At 44.3% G+C, this 10,383-nt stretch overlaps 30 non-coding genes across 30 annotated transcripts; all 30 read left to right on the top strand.

Moving 5' to 3' along the window:
* Window positions 1-200: 200 nt before the first annotated feature.
* Window positions 201-319, top strand: LOC126657978 (5S ribosomal RNA). Its single transcript, XR_007633583.1, has one exon. It is a non-coding gene; the product is annotated as a 5S ribosomal RNA (ribosomal RNA).
* Window positions 320-540: 221 nt separating this feature from the next.
* Window positions 541-659, top strand: LOC126659399 (5S ribosomal RNA). Its single transcript, XR_007634942.1, has one exon. It is a non-coding gene; the product is annotated as a 5S ribosomal RNA (ribosomal RNA).
* A 214-nt stretch (window positions 660-873) lies between these two features.
* On the top strand, window positions 874-992 carry LOC126658061 (5S ribosomal RNA). Its single transcript, XR_007633662.1, has one exon. It is a non-coding gene; the product is annotated as a 5S ribosomal RNA (ribosomal RNA).
* Window positions 993-1,213: 221 nt separating this feature from the next.
* LOC126659104 (5S ribosomal RNA) lies at window positions 1,214-1,332 on the top strand. Its single transcript, XR_007634660.1, has one exon. It is a non-coding gene; the product is annotated as a 5S ribosomal RNA (ribosomal RNA).
* Window positions 1,333-1,553: 221 nt separating this feature from the next.
* Window positions 1,554-1,672, top strand: LOC126659092 (5S ribosomal RNA). The gene has a single exon (XR_007634649.1). It is a non-coding gene; the product is annotated as a 5S ribosomal RNA (ribosomal RNA).
* Window positions 1,673-1,900: 228 nt separating this feature from the next.
* On the top strand, window positions 1,901-2,019 carry LOC126658059 (5S ribosomal RNA). The gene has a single exon (XR_007633661.1). It is a non-coding gene; the product is annotated as a 5S ribosomal RNA (ribosomal RNA).
* A 221-nt stretch (window positions 2,020-2,240) lies between these two features.
* LOC126659081 (5S ribosomal RNA) lies at window positions 2,241-2,359 on the top strand. The gene has a single exon (XR_007634638.1). It is a non-coding gene; the product is annotated as a 5S ribosomal RNA (ribosomal RNA).
* A 221-nt stretch (window positions 2,360-2,580) lies between these two features.
* Window positions 2,581-2,699, top strand: LOC126657977 (5S ribosomal RNA). Its single transcript, XR_007633582.1, has one exon. It is a non-coding gene; the product is annotated as a 5S ribosomal RNA (ribosomal RNA).
* A 221-nt stretch (window positions 2,700-2,920) lies between these two features.
* On the top strand, window positions 2,921-3,039 carry LOC126659398 (5S ribosomal RNA). Its single transcript, XR_007634941.1, has one exon. It is a non-coding gene; the product is annotated as a 5S ribosomal RNA (ribosomal RNA).
* A 214-nt stretch (window positions 3,040-3,253) lies between these two features.
* Window positions 3,254-3,372, top strand: LOC126658058 (5S ribosomal RNA). Its single transcript, XR_007633660.1, has one exon. It is a non-coding gene; the product is annotated as a 5S ribosomal RNA (ribosomal RNA).
* A 221-nt stretch (window positions 3,373-3,593) lies between these two features.
* On the top strand, window positions 3,594-3,712 carry LOC126659070 (5S ribosomal RNA). Its single transcript, XR_007634627.1, has one exon. It is a non-coding gene; the product is annotated as a 5S ribosomal RNA (ribosomal RNA).
* A 228-nt stretch (window positions 3,713-3,940) lies between these two features.
* On the top strand, window positions 3,941-4,059 carry LOC126659059 (5S ribosomal RNA). The gene has a single exon (XR_007634616.1). It is a non-coding gene; the product is annotated as a 5S ribosomal RNA (ribosomal RNA).
* A 221-nt stretch (window positions 4,060-4,280) lies between these two features.
* LOC126659047 (5S ribosomal RNA) lies at window positions 4,281-4,399 on the top strand. The gene has a single exon (XR_007634605.1). It is a non-coding gene; the product is annotated as a 5S ribosomal RNA (ribosomal RNA).
* Window positions 4,400-4,620: 221 nt separating this feature from the next.
* Window positions 4,621-4,739, top strand: LOC126657974 (5S ribosomal RNA). Its single transcript, XR_007633580.1, has one exon. It is a non-coding gene; the product is annotated as a 5S ribosomal RNA (ribosomal RNA).
* Window positions 4,740-4,960: 221 nt separating this feature from the next.
* Window positions 4,961-5,079, top strand: LOC126659397 (5S ribosomal RNA). Its single transcript, XR_007634940.1, has one exon. It is a non-coding gene; the product is annotated as a 5S ribosomal RNA (ribosomal RNA).
* Window positions 5,080-5,293: 214 nt separating this feature from the next.
* LOC126658056 (5S ribosomal RNA) lies at window positions 5,294-5,412 on the top strand. The gene has a single exon (XR_007633658.1). It is a non-coding gene; the product is annotated as a 5S ribosomal RNA (ribosomal RNA).
* A 221-nt stretch (window positions 5,413-5,633) lies between these two features.
* LOC126659035 (5S ribosomal RNA) lies at window positions 5,634-5,752 on the top strand. Its single transcript, XR_007634594.1, has one exon. It is a non-coding gene; the product is annotated as a 5S ribosomal RNA (ribosomal RNA).
* Window positions 5,753-5,973: 221 nt separating this feature from the next.
* Window positions 5,974-6,092, top strand: LOC126659024 (5S ribosomal RNA). Its single transcript, XR_007634583.1, has one exon. It is a non-coding gene; the product is annotated as a 5S ribosomal RNA (ribosomal RNA).
* A 228-nt stretch (window positions 6,093-6,320) lies between these two features.
* LOC126658470 (5S ribosomal RNA) lies at window positions 6,321-6,439 on the top strand. Its single transcript, XR_007634055.1, has one exon. It is a non-coding gene; the product is annotated as a 5S ribosomal RNA (ribosomal RNA).
* A 221-nt stretch (window positions 6,440-6,660) lies between these two features.
* Window positions 6,661-6,779, top strand: LOC126659010 (5S ribosomal RNA). The gene has a single exon (XR_007634571.1). It is a non-coding gene; the product is annotated as a 5S ribosomal RNA (ribosomal RNA).
* Window positions 6,780-7,000: 221 nt separating this feature from the next.
* On the top strand, window positions 7,001-7,119 carry LOC126657973 (5S ribosomal RNA). Its single transcript, XR_007633579.1, has one exon. It is a non-coding gene; the product is annotated as a 5S ribosomal RNA (ribosomal RNA).
* Window positions 7,120-7,340: 221 nt separating this feature from the next.
* LOC126659396 (5S ribosomal RNA) lies at window positions 7,341-7,459 on the top strand. The gene has a single exon (XR_007634939.1). It is a non-coding gene; the product is annotated as a 5S ribosomal RNA (ribosomal RNA).
* A 214-nt stretch (window positions 7,460-7,673) lies between these two features.
* LOC126658055 (5S ribosomal RNA) lies at window positions 7,674-7,792 on the top strand. Its single transcript, XR_007633657.1, has one exon. It is a non-coding gene; the product is annotated as a 5S ribosomal RNA (ribosomal RNA).
* Window positions 7,793-8,013: 221 nt separating this feature from the next.
* LOC126658913 (5S ribosomal RNA) lies at window positions 8,014-8,132 on the top strand. The gene has a single exon (XR_007634479.1). It is a non-coding gene; the product is annotated as a 5S ribosomal RNA (ribosomal RNA).
* Window positions 8,133-8,353: 221 nt separating this feature from the next.
* LOC126658803 (5S ribosomal RNA) lies at window positions 8,354-8,472 on the top strand. The gene has a single exon (XR_007634376.1). It is a non-coding gene; the product is annotated as a 5S ribosomal RNA (ribosomal RNA).
* A 228-nt stretch (window positions 8,473-8,700) lies between these two features.
* LOC126658446 (5S ribosomal RNA) lies at window positions 8,701-8,819 on the top strand. The gene has a single exon (XR_007634033.1). It is a non-coding gene; the product is annotated as a 5S ribosomal RNA (ribosomal RNA).
* A 221-nt stretch (window positions 8,820-9,040) lies between these two features.
* Window positions 9,041-9,159, top strand: LOC126658685 (5S ribosomal RNA). The gene has a single exon (XR_007634265.1). It is a non-coding gene; the product is annotated as a 5S ribosomal RNA (ribosomal RNA).
* Window positions 9,160-9,380: 221 nt separating this feature from the next.
* On the top strand, window positions 9,381-9,499 carry LOC126658448 (5S ribosomal RNA). The gene has a single exon (XR_007634035.1). It is a non-coding gene; the product is annotated as a 5S ribosomal RNA (ribosomal RNA).
* A 214-nt stretch (window positions 9,500-9,713) lies between these two features.
* On the top strand, window positions 9,714-9,832 carry LOC126658277 (5S ribosomal RNA). The gene has a single exon (XR_007633868.1). It is a non-coding gene; the product is annotated as a 5S ribosomal RNA (ribosomal RNA).
* Window positions 9,833-10,053: 221 nt separating this feature from the next.
* Window positions 10,054-10,172, top strand: LOC126658054 (5S ribosomal RNA). The gene has a single exon (XR_007633656.1). It is a non-coding gene; the product is annotated as a 5S ribosomal RNA (ribosomal RNA).
* Window positions 10,173-10,383: the final 211 nt, after the last annotated feature.

The raw sequence follows: 10,383 nt of genomic DNA, 5'->3' as shown, positions 1-10,383 counted from the left end.
CGTTTTTTCTATTATTACTATCGCCGAGAGACAAACAGAACGAGTAACGAGTAACGAGTAACGATGAATTGCAATTCAGGGACCAAACGGGAAATATGGAAAAAGTTCAGGGACCAAAACGTACTTTTAAAGATAGTTTTTATTTTGGTTGAATGAGTTGCAAGGCAGCGGATATATGCGATGATCGTGCAAGGTATGACGGGTGCGATCATACCAGCACTAATGCACCGGATCCCATCAGAACTCCGAAGTTAAACGTGCTTGGGCGAGAGCAGTACTAGGATGGGTGACCTCCTAGGAAGTCCTCGTGTTGCACCCCTTTTTCGCTTTTTTTGAACTGCGTTTTTTCTATTATTACTATCGCCGAGAGACAAACAGAACGAGTAACGAGTAACGAGTAACGATGAATTGCAATTCAGGGACCAAACGGGAAATATGGAAAAAGTTCAGGGACCAAAACGTACTTTTAAAGATAGTTTTTATTTTGGTTGAATGAGTTGCAAGGCAGCGGATATATGCGATGATCGTGCAAGGTATGACGGGTGCGATCATACCAGCACTAATGCACCGGATCCCATCAGAACTCCGAAGTGAAACGTGCTTGGGCGAGAGCAGTACTAGGATGGGTGACCTCCTGGGAAGTCCTCGTGTTGCACCCCTTTTTCGCTTTTTTTGAACTGCGTTTTTTCTATTATTACTATCGCCGAGAGACAAACAGAACGAGTAACGAGTAACGATGAATTGCAATTCAGGGACCAAACGGGAAATATGGAAAAAGTTCAGGGACCAAAACGTACTTTTAAAGATAGTTTTTATTTTGGTTGAATGAGTTGCAAGGCAGCGGATATATGCGATGATCGTGCAAGGTATGACGGGTGCGATCATACCAGCACTAATGCACCGGATCCCATCAGAACTCCGAAGATAAACGTGCTTGGGCGAGAGCAGTACTAGGATGGGTGACCTCCTGGGAAGTCCTCGTGTTGCACCCCTTTTTCGCTTTTTTTGAACTGCGTTTTTTCTATTATTACTATCGCCGAGAGACAAACAGAACGAGTAACGAGTAACGAGTAACGATGAATTGCAATTCAGGGACCAAACGGGAAATATGGAAAAAGTTCAGGGACCAAAACGTACTTTTAAAGATAGTTTTTTTTTTGGTTGAATGAGTTGCAAGGCAGCGGATATATGCGATGATCGTGCAAGGTATGACGGGTGCGATCATACCAGCACTAATGCACCGGATCCCATCAGAACTCCGAAGTTAAACGTGCTTGGGCGAGAGCAGTACTAGGATGGGTGACCTCCTGGGAAGTCCTCGTGTTGCACCCCTTTTTCGCTTTTTTTGAACTGCTTTTTTTCTATTATTACTATCGCCGAGAGACAAACAGAACGAGTAACGAGTAACGAGTAACGATGAATTGCAATTCAGGGACCAAACGGGAAATATGGAAAAAGTTCAGGGACCAAAACGTACTTTTAAAGATAGTTTTTATTTTGGTTGAATGAGTTGCAAGGCAGCGGATATATGCGATGATCGTGCAAGGTATGACGGGTGCGATCATACCAGCACTAATGCACCGGATCCCATCAGAACTCCGAAGTTAAACGTGCTTGGGCGAGAGCAGTACTAGGATGGGTGACCTCCTGGGAAGTCCTCGTGTTGCACCCCTTTTTCGCTTTTTTTGAACTGCGTTTTTTCTATTATTACTATCGCCGAGAGACAAACAGAACGAGTAACGAGTAACGAGTAACGAGTAACGATGAATTGCAATTCAGGGACCAAACGGGAAATATGGAAAAAGTTCAGGGACCAAAACGTACTTTTAAAGATAGTTTTTATTTTGGTTGAATGAGTTGCAAGGCAGCGGATATATGCGATGATCGTGCAAGGTATGACGGGTGCGATCATACCAGCACTAATGCACCGGATCCCATCAGAACTCCGAAGATAAACGTGCTTGGGCGAGAGCAGTACTAGGATGGGTGACCTCCTGGGAAGTCCTCGTGTTGCACCCCTTTTTCGCTTTTTTTGAACTGCGTTTTTTCTATTATTACTATCGCCGAGAGACAAACAGAACGAGTAACGAGTAACGAGTAACGATGAATTGCAATTCAGGGACCAAACGGGAAATATGGAAAAAGTTCAGGGACCAAAACGTACTTTTAAAGATAGTTTTTATTTTGGTTGAATGAGTTGCAAGGCAGCGGATATATGCGATGATCGTGCAAGGTATGACGGGTGCGATCATACCAGCACTAATGCACCGGATCCCATCAGAACTCCGAAGTTAAACGTGCTTGGGCGAGAGCAGTACTAGGATGGGTGACCTCCTGGGAAGTCCTCGTGTTGCACCCCTTTTTCGCTTTTTTTGAACTGCGTTTTTTCTATTATTACTATCGCCGAGAGACAAACAGAACGAGTAACGAGTAACGAGTAACGATGAATTGCAATTCAGGGACCAAACGGGAAATATGGAAAAAGTTCAGGGACCAAAACGTACTTTTAAAGATAGTTTTTATTTTGGTTGAATGAGTTGCAAGGCAGCGGATATATGCGATGATCGTGCAAGGTATGACGGGTGCGATCATACCAGCACTAATGCACCGGATCCCATCAGAACTCCGAAGTTAAACGTGCTTGGGCGAGAGCAGTACTAGGATGGGTGACCTCCTAGGAAGTCCTCGTGTTGCACCCCTTTTTCGCTTTTTTTGAACTGCGTTTTTTCTATTATTACTATCGCCGAGAGACAAACAGAACGAGTAACGAGTAACGAGTAACGATGAATTGCAATTCAGGGACCAAACGGGAAATATGGAAAAAGTTCAGGGACCAAAACGTACTTTTAAAGATAGTTTTTATTTTGGTTGAATGAGTTGCAAGGCAGCGGATATATGCGATGATCGTGCAAGGTATGACGGGTGCGATCATACCAGCACTAATGCACCGGATCCCATCAGAACTCCGAAGTGAAACGTGCTTGGGCGAGAGCAGTACTAGGATGGGTGACCTCCTGGGAAGTCCTCGTGTTGCACCCCTTTTTCGCTTTTTTTGAACTGCGTTTTTTCTATTATTACTATCGCCGAGAGACAAACAGAACGAGTAACGAGTAACGATGAATTGCAATTCAGGGACCAAACGGGAAATATGGAAAAAGTTCAGGGACCAAAACGTACTTTTAAAGATAGTTTTTATTTTGGTTGAATGAGTTGCAAGGCAGCGGATATATGCGATGATCGTGCAAGGTATGACGGGTGCGATCATACCAGCACTAATGCACCGGATCCCATCAGAACTCCGAAGATAAACGTGCTTGGGCGAGAGCAGTACTAGGATGGGTGACCTCCTGGGAAGTCCTCGTGTTGCACCCCTTTTTCGCTTTTTTTGAACTGCGTTTTTTCTATTATTACTATCGCCGAGAGACAAACAGAACGAGTAACGAGTAACGAGTAACGATGAATTGCAATTCAGGGACCAAACGGGAAATATGGAAAAAGTTCAGGGACCAAAACGTACTTTTAAAGATAGTTTTTATTTTGGTTGAATGAGTTGCAAGGCAGCGGATATATGCGATGATCGTGCAAGGTATGACGGGTGCGATCATACCAGCACTAATGCACCGGATCCCATCAGAACTCCGAAGTTAAACGTGCTTGGGCGAGAGCAGTACTAGGATGGGTGACCTCCTGGGAAGTCCTCGTGTTGCACCCCTTTTTCGCTTTTTTTGAACTGCGTTTTTTCTATTATCACTATCGCCGAGAGACAAACAGAACGAGTAACGAGTAACGAGTAACGAGTAACGATGAATTGCAATTCAGGGACCAAACGGGAAATATGGAAAAAGTTCAGGGACCAAAACGTACTTTTAAAGATAGTTTTTATTTTGGTTGAATGAGTTGCAAGGCAGCGGATATATGCGATGATCGTGCAAGGTATGACGGGTGCGATCATACCAGCACTAATGCACCGGATCCCATCAGAACTCCGAAGTTAAACGTGCTTGGGCGAGAGCAGTACTAGGATGGGTGACCTCCTGGGAAGTCCTCGTGTTGCACCCCTTTTTCGCTTTTTTTGAACTGCGTTTTTTCTATTATTACTATCGCCGAGAGACAAACAGAACGAGTAACGAGTAACGAGTAACGATGAATTGCAATTCAGGGACCAAACGGGAAATATGGAAAAAGTTCAGGGACCAAAACGTACTTTTAAAGATAGTTTTTATTTTGGTTGAATGAGTTGCAAGGCAGCGGATATATGCGATGATCGTGCAAGGTATGACGGGTGCGATCATACCAGCACTAATGCACCGGATCCCATCAGAACTCCGAAGTTAAACGTGCTTGGGCGAGAGCAGTACTAGGATGGGTGACCTCCTGGGAAGTCCTCGTGTTGCACCCCTTTTTCGCTTTTTTTGAACTGCGTTTTTTCTATTATTACTATCGCCGAGAGACAAACAGAACGAGTAACGAGTAACGAGTAACGATGAATTGCAATTCAGGGACCAAACGGGAAATATGGAAAAAGTTCAGGGACCAAAACGTACTTTTAAAGATAGTTTTTATTTTGGTTGAATGAGTTGCAAGGCAGCGGATATATGCGATGATCGTGCAAGGTATGACGGGTGCGATCATACCAGCACTAATGCACCGGATCCCATCAGAACTCCGAAGTTAAACGTGCTTGGGCGAGAGCAGTACTAGGATGGGTGACCTCCTAGGAAGTCCTCGTGTTGCACCCCTTTTTCGCTTTTTTTGAACTGCGTTTTTTCTATTATTACTATCGCCGAGAGACAAACAGAACGAGTAACGAGTAACGAGTAACGATGAATTGCAATTCAGGGACCAAACGGGAAATATGGAAAAAGTTCAGGGACCAAAACGTACTTTTAAAGATAGTTTTTATTTTGGTTGAATGAGTTGCAAGGCAGCGGATATATGCGATGATCGTGCAAGGTATGACGGGTGCGATCATACCAGCACTAATGCACCGGATCCCATCAGAACTCCGAAGTGAAACGTGCTTGGGCGAGAGCAGTACTAGGATGGGTGACCTCCTGGGAAGTCCTCGTGTTGCACCCCTTTTTCGCTTTTTTTGAACTGCGTTTTTTCTATTATTACTATCGCCGAGAGACAAACAGAACGAGTAACGAGTAACGATGAATTGCAATTCAGGGACCAAACGGGAAATATGGAAAAAGTTCAGGGACCAAAACGTACTTTTAAAGATAGTTTTTATTTTGGTTGAATGAGTTGCAAGGCAGCGGATATATGCGATGATCGTGCAAGGTATGACGGGTGCGATCATACCAGCACTAATGCACCGGATCCCATCAGAACTCCGAAGATAAACGTGCTTGGGCGAGAGCAGTACTAGGATGGGTGACCTCCTGGGAAGTCCTCGTGTTGCACCCCTTTTTCGCTTTTTTTGAACTGCGTTTTTTCTATTATTACTATCGCCGAGAGACAAACAGAACGAGTAACGAGTAACGAGTAACGATGAATTGCAATTCAGGGACCAAACGGGAAATATGGAAAAAGTTCAGGGACCAAAACGTACTTTTAAAGATAGTTTTTATTTTGGTTGAATGAGTTGCAAGGCAGCGGATATATGCGATGATCGTGCAAGGTATGACGGGTGCGATCATACCAGCACTAATGCACCGGATCCCATCAGAACTCCGAAGTTAAACGTGCTTGGGCGAGAGCAGTACTAGGATGGGTGACCTCCTGGGAAGTCCTCGTGTTGCACCCCTTTTTCGCTTTTTTTGAACTGCTTTTTTTCTATTATTACTATCGCCGAGAGACAAACAGAACGAGTAACGAGTAACGAGTAACGATGAATTGCAATTCAGGGACCAAACGGGAAATATGGAAAAAGTTCAGGGACCAAAACGTACTTTTAAAGATAGTTTTTATTTTGGTTGAATGAGTTGCAAGGCAGCGGATATATGCGATGATCGTGCAAGGTATGACGGGTGCGATCATACCAGCACTAATGCACCGGATCCCATCAGAACTCCGAAGTTAAACGTGCTTGGGCGAGAGCAGTACTAGGATGGGTGACCTCCTGGGAAGTCCTCGTGTTGCACCCCTTTTTCGCTTTTTTTGAACTGCGTTTTTTCTATTATTACTATCGCCGAGAGACAAACAGAACGAGTAACGAGTAACGAGTAACGAGTAACGATGAATTGCAATTCAGGGACCAAACGGGAAATATGGAAAAAGTTCAGGGACCAAAACGTACTTTTAAAGATAGTTTTTATTTTGGTTGAATGAGTTGCAAGGCAGCGGATATATGCGATGATCGTGCAAGGTATGACGGGTGCGATCATACCAGCACTAATGCACCGGATCCCATCAGAACTCCGAAGATAAACGTGTTTGGGCGAGAGCAGTACTAGGATGGGTGACCTCCTGGGAAGTCCTCGTGTTGCACCCCTTTTTCGCTTTTTTTGAACTGCGTTTTTTCTATTATTACTATCGCCGAGAGACAAACAGAACGAGTAACGAGTAACGAGTAACGATGAATTGCAATTCAGGGACCAAACGGGAAATATGGAAAAAGTTCAGGGACCAAAACGTACTTTTAAAGATAGTTTTTATTTTGGTTGAATGAGTTGCAAGGCAGCGGATATATGCGATGATCGTGCAAGGTATGACGGGTGCGATCATACCAGCACTAATGCACCGGATCCCATCAGAACTCCGAAGTTAAACGTGCTTGGGCGAGAGCAGTACTAGGATGGGTGACCTCCTGGGAAGTCCTCGTGTTGCACCCCTTTTTCGCTTTTTTTGAACTGCGTTTTTTCTATTATTACTATCGCCGAGAGACAAACAGAACGAGTAACGAGTAACGAGTAACGATGAATTGCAATTCAGGGACCAAACGGGAAATATGGAAAAAGTTCAGGGACCAAAACGTACTTTTAAAGATAGTTTTTATTTTGGTTGAATGAGTTGCAAGGCAGCGGATATATGCGATGATCGTGCAAGGTATGACGGGTGCGATCATACCAGCACTAATGCACCGGATCCCATCAGAACTCCGAAGTTAAACGTGCTTGGGCGAGAGCAGTACTAGGATGGGTGACCTCCTAGGAAGTCCTCGTGTTGCACCCCTTTTTCGCTTTTTTTGAACTGCGTTTTTTCTATTATTACTATCGCCGAGAGACAAACAGAACGAGTAACGAGTAACGAGTAACGATGAATTGCAATTCAGGGACCAAACGGGAAATATGGAAAAAGTTCAGGGACCAAAACGTACTTTTAAAGATAGTTTTTATTTTGGTTGAATGAGTTGCAAGGCAGCGGATATATGCGATGATCGTGCAAGGTATGACGGGTGCGATCATACCAGCACTAATGCACCGGATCCCATCAGAACTCCGAAGTGAAACGTGCTTGGGCGAGAGCAGTACTAGGATGGGTGACCTCCTGGGAAGTCCTCGTGTTGCACCCCTTTTTCGCTTTTTTTGAACTGCGTTTTTTCTATTATTACTATCGCCGAGAGACAAACAGAACGAGTAACGAGTAACGATGAATTGCAATTCAGGGACCAAACGGGAAATATGGAAAAAGTTCAGGGACCAAAACGTACTTTTAAAGATAGTTTTTATTTTGGTTGAATGAGTTGCAAGGCAGCGGATATATGCGATGATCGTGCAAGGTATGACGGGTGCGATCATACCAGCACTAATGCACCGGATCCCATCAGAACTCCGAAGATAAACGTGCTTGGGCGAGAGCAGTACTAGGATGGGTGACCTCCTGGGAAGTCCTCGTGTTGCACCCCTTTTTCGCTTTTTTTGAACTGCGTTTTTTCTATTATTACTATCGCCGAGAGACAAACAGAACGAGTAACGAGTAACGAGTAACGATGAATTGCAATTCAGGGACCAAACGGGAAATATGGAAAAAGTTCAGGGACCAAAACGTACTTTTAAAGATAGTTTTTATTTTGGTTGAATGAGTTGCAAGGCAGCGGATATATGCGATGATCGTGCAAGGTATGACGGGTGCGATCATACCAGCACTAATGCACCGGATCCCATCAGAACTCCGAAGTTAAACGTGCTTGGGCGAGAGCAGTACTAGGATGGGTGACCTCCTGGGAAGTCCTCGTGTTGCACCCCTTTTTCGCTTTTTTTGAACTGCTTTTTTTCTATTATTACTATCGCCGAGAGACAAACAGAACGAGTAACGAGTAACGAGTAACGATGAATTGCAATTCAGGGACCAAACGGGAAATATGGAAAAAGTTCAGGGACCAAAACGTACTTTTAAAGATAGTTTTTATTTTGGTTGAATGAGTTGCAAGGCAGCGGATATATGCGATGATCGTGCAAGGTATGACGGGTGCGATCATACCAGCACTAATGCACCGGATCCCATCAGAACTCCGAAGTTAAACGTGCTTGGGCGAGAGCAGTACTAGGATGGGTGACCTCCTGGGAAGTCCTCGTGTTGCACCCCTTTTTCGCTTTTTTTGAACTGCGTTTTTTCTATTATTACTATCGCCGAGAGACAAACAGAACGAGTAACGAGTAACGAGTAACGAGTAACGATGAATTGCAATTCAGGGACCAAACGGGAAATATGGAAAAAGTTCAGGGACCAAAACGTACTTTTAAAGATAGTTTTTATTTTGGTTGAATGAGTTGCAAGGCAGCGGATATATGCGATGATCGTGCAAGGTATGACGGGTGCGATCATACCAGCACTAATGCACCGGATCCCATCAGAACTCCGAAGATAAACGTGCTTGGGCGAGAGCAGTACTAGGATGGGTGACCTCCTGGGAAGTCCTCGTTTTGCACCCCTTTTTCGCTTTTTTTGAACTGCGTTTTTTCTATTATTACTATCGCCGAGAGACAAACAGAACGAGTAACGAGTAACGAGTAACGATGAATTGCAATTCAGGGACCAAACGGGAAATATGGAAAAAGTTCAGGGACCAAAACGTACTTTTAAAGATAGTTTTTATTTTGGTTGAATGAGTTGCAAGGCAGCGGATATATGCGATGATCGTGCAAGGTATGACGGGTGCGATCATACCAGCACTAATGCACCGGATCCCATCAGAACTCCGAAGTTAAACGTGCTTGGGCGAGAGCAGTACTAGGATGGGTGACCTCCTGGGAAGTCCTCGTGTTGCACCCCTTTTTCGCTTTTTTTGAACTGCGTTTTTTCTATTATTACTATCGCCGAGAGACAAACAGAACGAGTAACGAGTAACGAGTAACGATGAATTGCAATTCAGGGACCAAACGGGAAATATGGAAAAAGTTCAGGGACCAAAACGTACTTTTAAAGATAGTTTTTATTTTGGTTGAATGAGTTGCAAGGCAGCGGATATATGCGATGATCGTGCAAGGTATGACGGGTGCGATCATACCAGCACTAATGCACTGGATCCCATCAGAACTCCGAAGTTAAACGCGCTTGGGCGAGAGCAGTACTAGGATGGGTGACCTCCTGGGAAGTCCTCGTGTTGCACCCCTTTTTCGCTTTTTTTTAACTGCATTTTTTCTATTATTACTATCGCCGAGAGACAAACAGAACGAGTAACGAGTAACGATGAATTGCAATTCAGGGACCAAACGGGAAATATGGAAAAAGTTCAGGGACCAAAACGTACTTTTAAAGATAGTTTTTATTTTGGTTGAATGAGTTGCAAGGCAGCGGATATATGCGATGATCGTGCAAGGTATGACCGGTGCGATCATACCAGCACTAATGCACCGGATCCCATCAGAACTCCGAAGTTAAACGTGCTTGGGCGAGAGCAGTACTAGGATGGGTGACCTCCTGGGAAGTCCTCGTGTTGCACCCCTTTTTCGCTTTTTTTGAACTGCGTTTTTTCTATTATCACTATCGCCGAGAGACAAACAGAACGAGTAACGAGTAACGAGTAACGATGAATTGCAATTCAGGGACCAAACGGGAAATATGGAAAAAGTTCAGGGACCAAAACGTACTTTTAAAGATAGTTTTTATTTTGGTTGAATGAGTTGCAAGGCAGCGGATATATGCGATGATCGTGCAAGGTATGACGGGTGCGATCATACCAGCACTAATGCACCGGATCCCATCAGAACTCCGAAGATAAACGTGCTTGGGCGAGAGCAGTACTAGGATGGGTGACCTCCTGGGAAGTCCTCGTGTTGCACCCCTTTTTCGCTTTTTTTGAACTGCGTTTTTTCTATTATTACTATCGCCGAGAGACAAACAGAACGAGTAACGAGTAACGATGAATTGCAATTCAGGGACCAAACGGGAAATATGGAAAAAGTTCAGGGACCAAAACGTACTTTTAAAGATAGTTTTTATTTTGGTTGAATGAGTTGCAAGGCAGCGGATATATGCGATGATCGTGCAAGGTAT

Source organism: Mercurialis annua, linkage group LG7 (genome assembly GCF_937616625.2).
Source record: "Mercurialis annua linkage group LG7, ddMerAnnu1.2, whole genome shotgun sequence".
NCBI classification, from domain to species: domain Eukaryota; kingdom Viridiplantae; phylum Streptophyta; class Magnoliopsida; order Malpighiales; family Euphorbiaceae; genus Mercurialis; species Mercurialis annua.
This window is presented reverse-complemented; position numbering and strand designations above follow the sequence as displayed.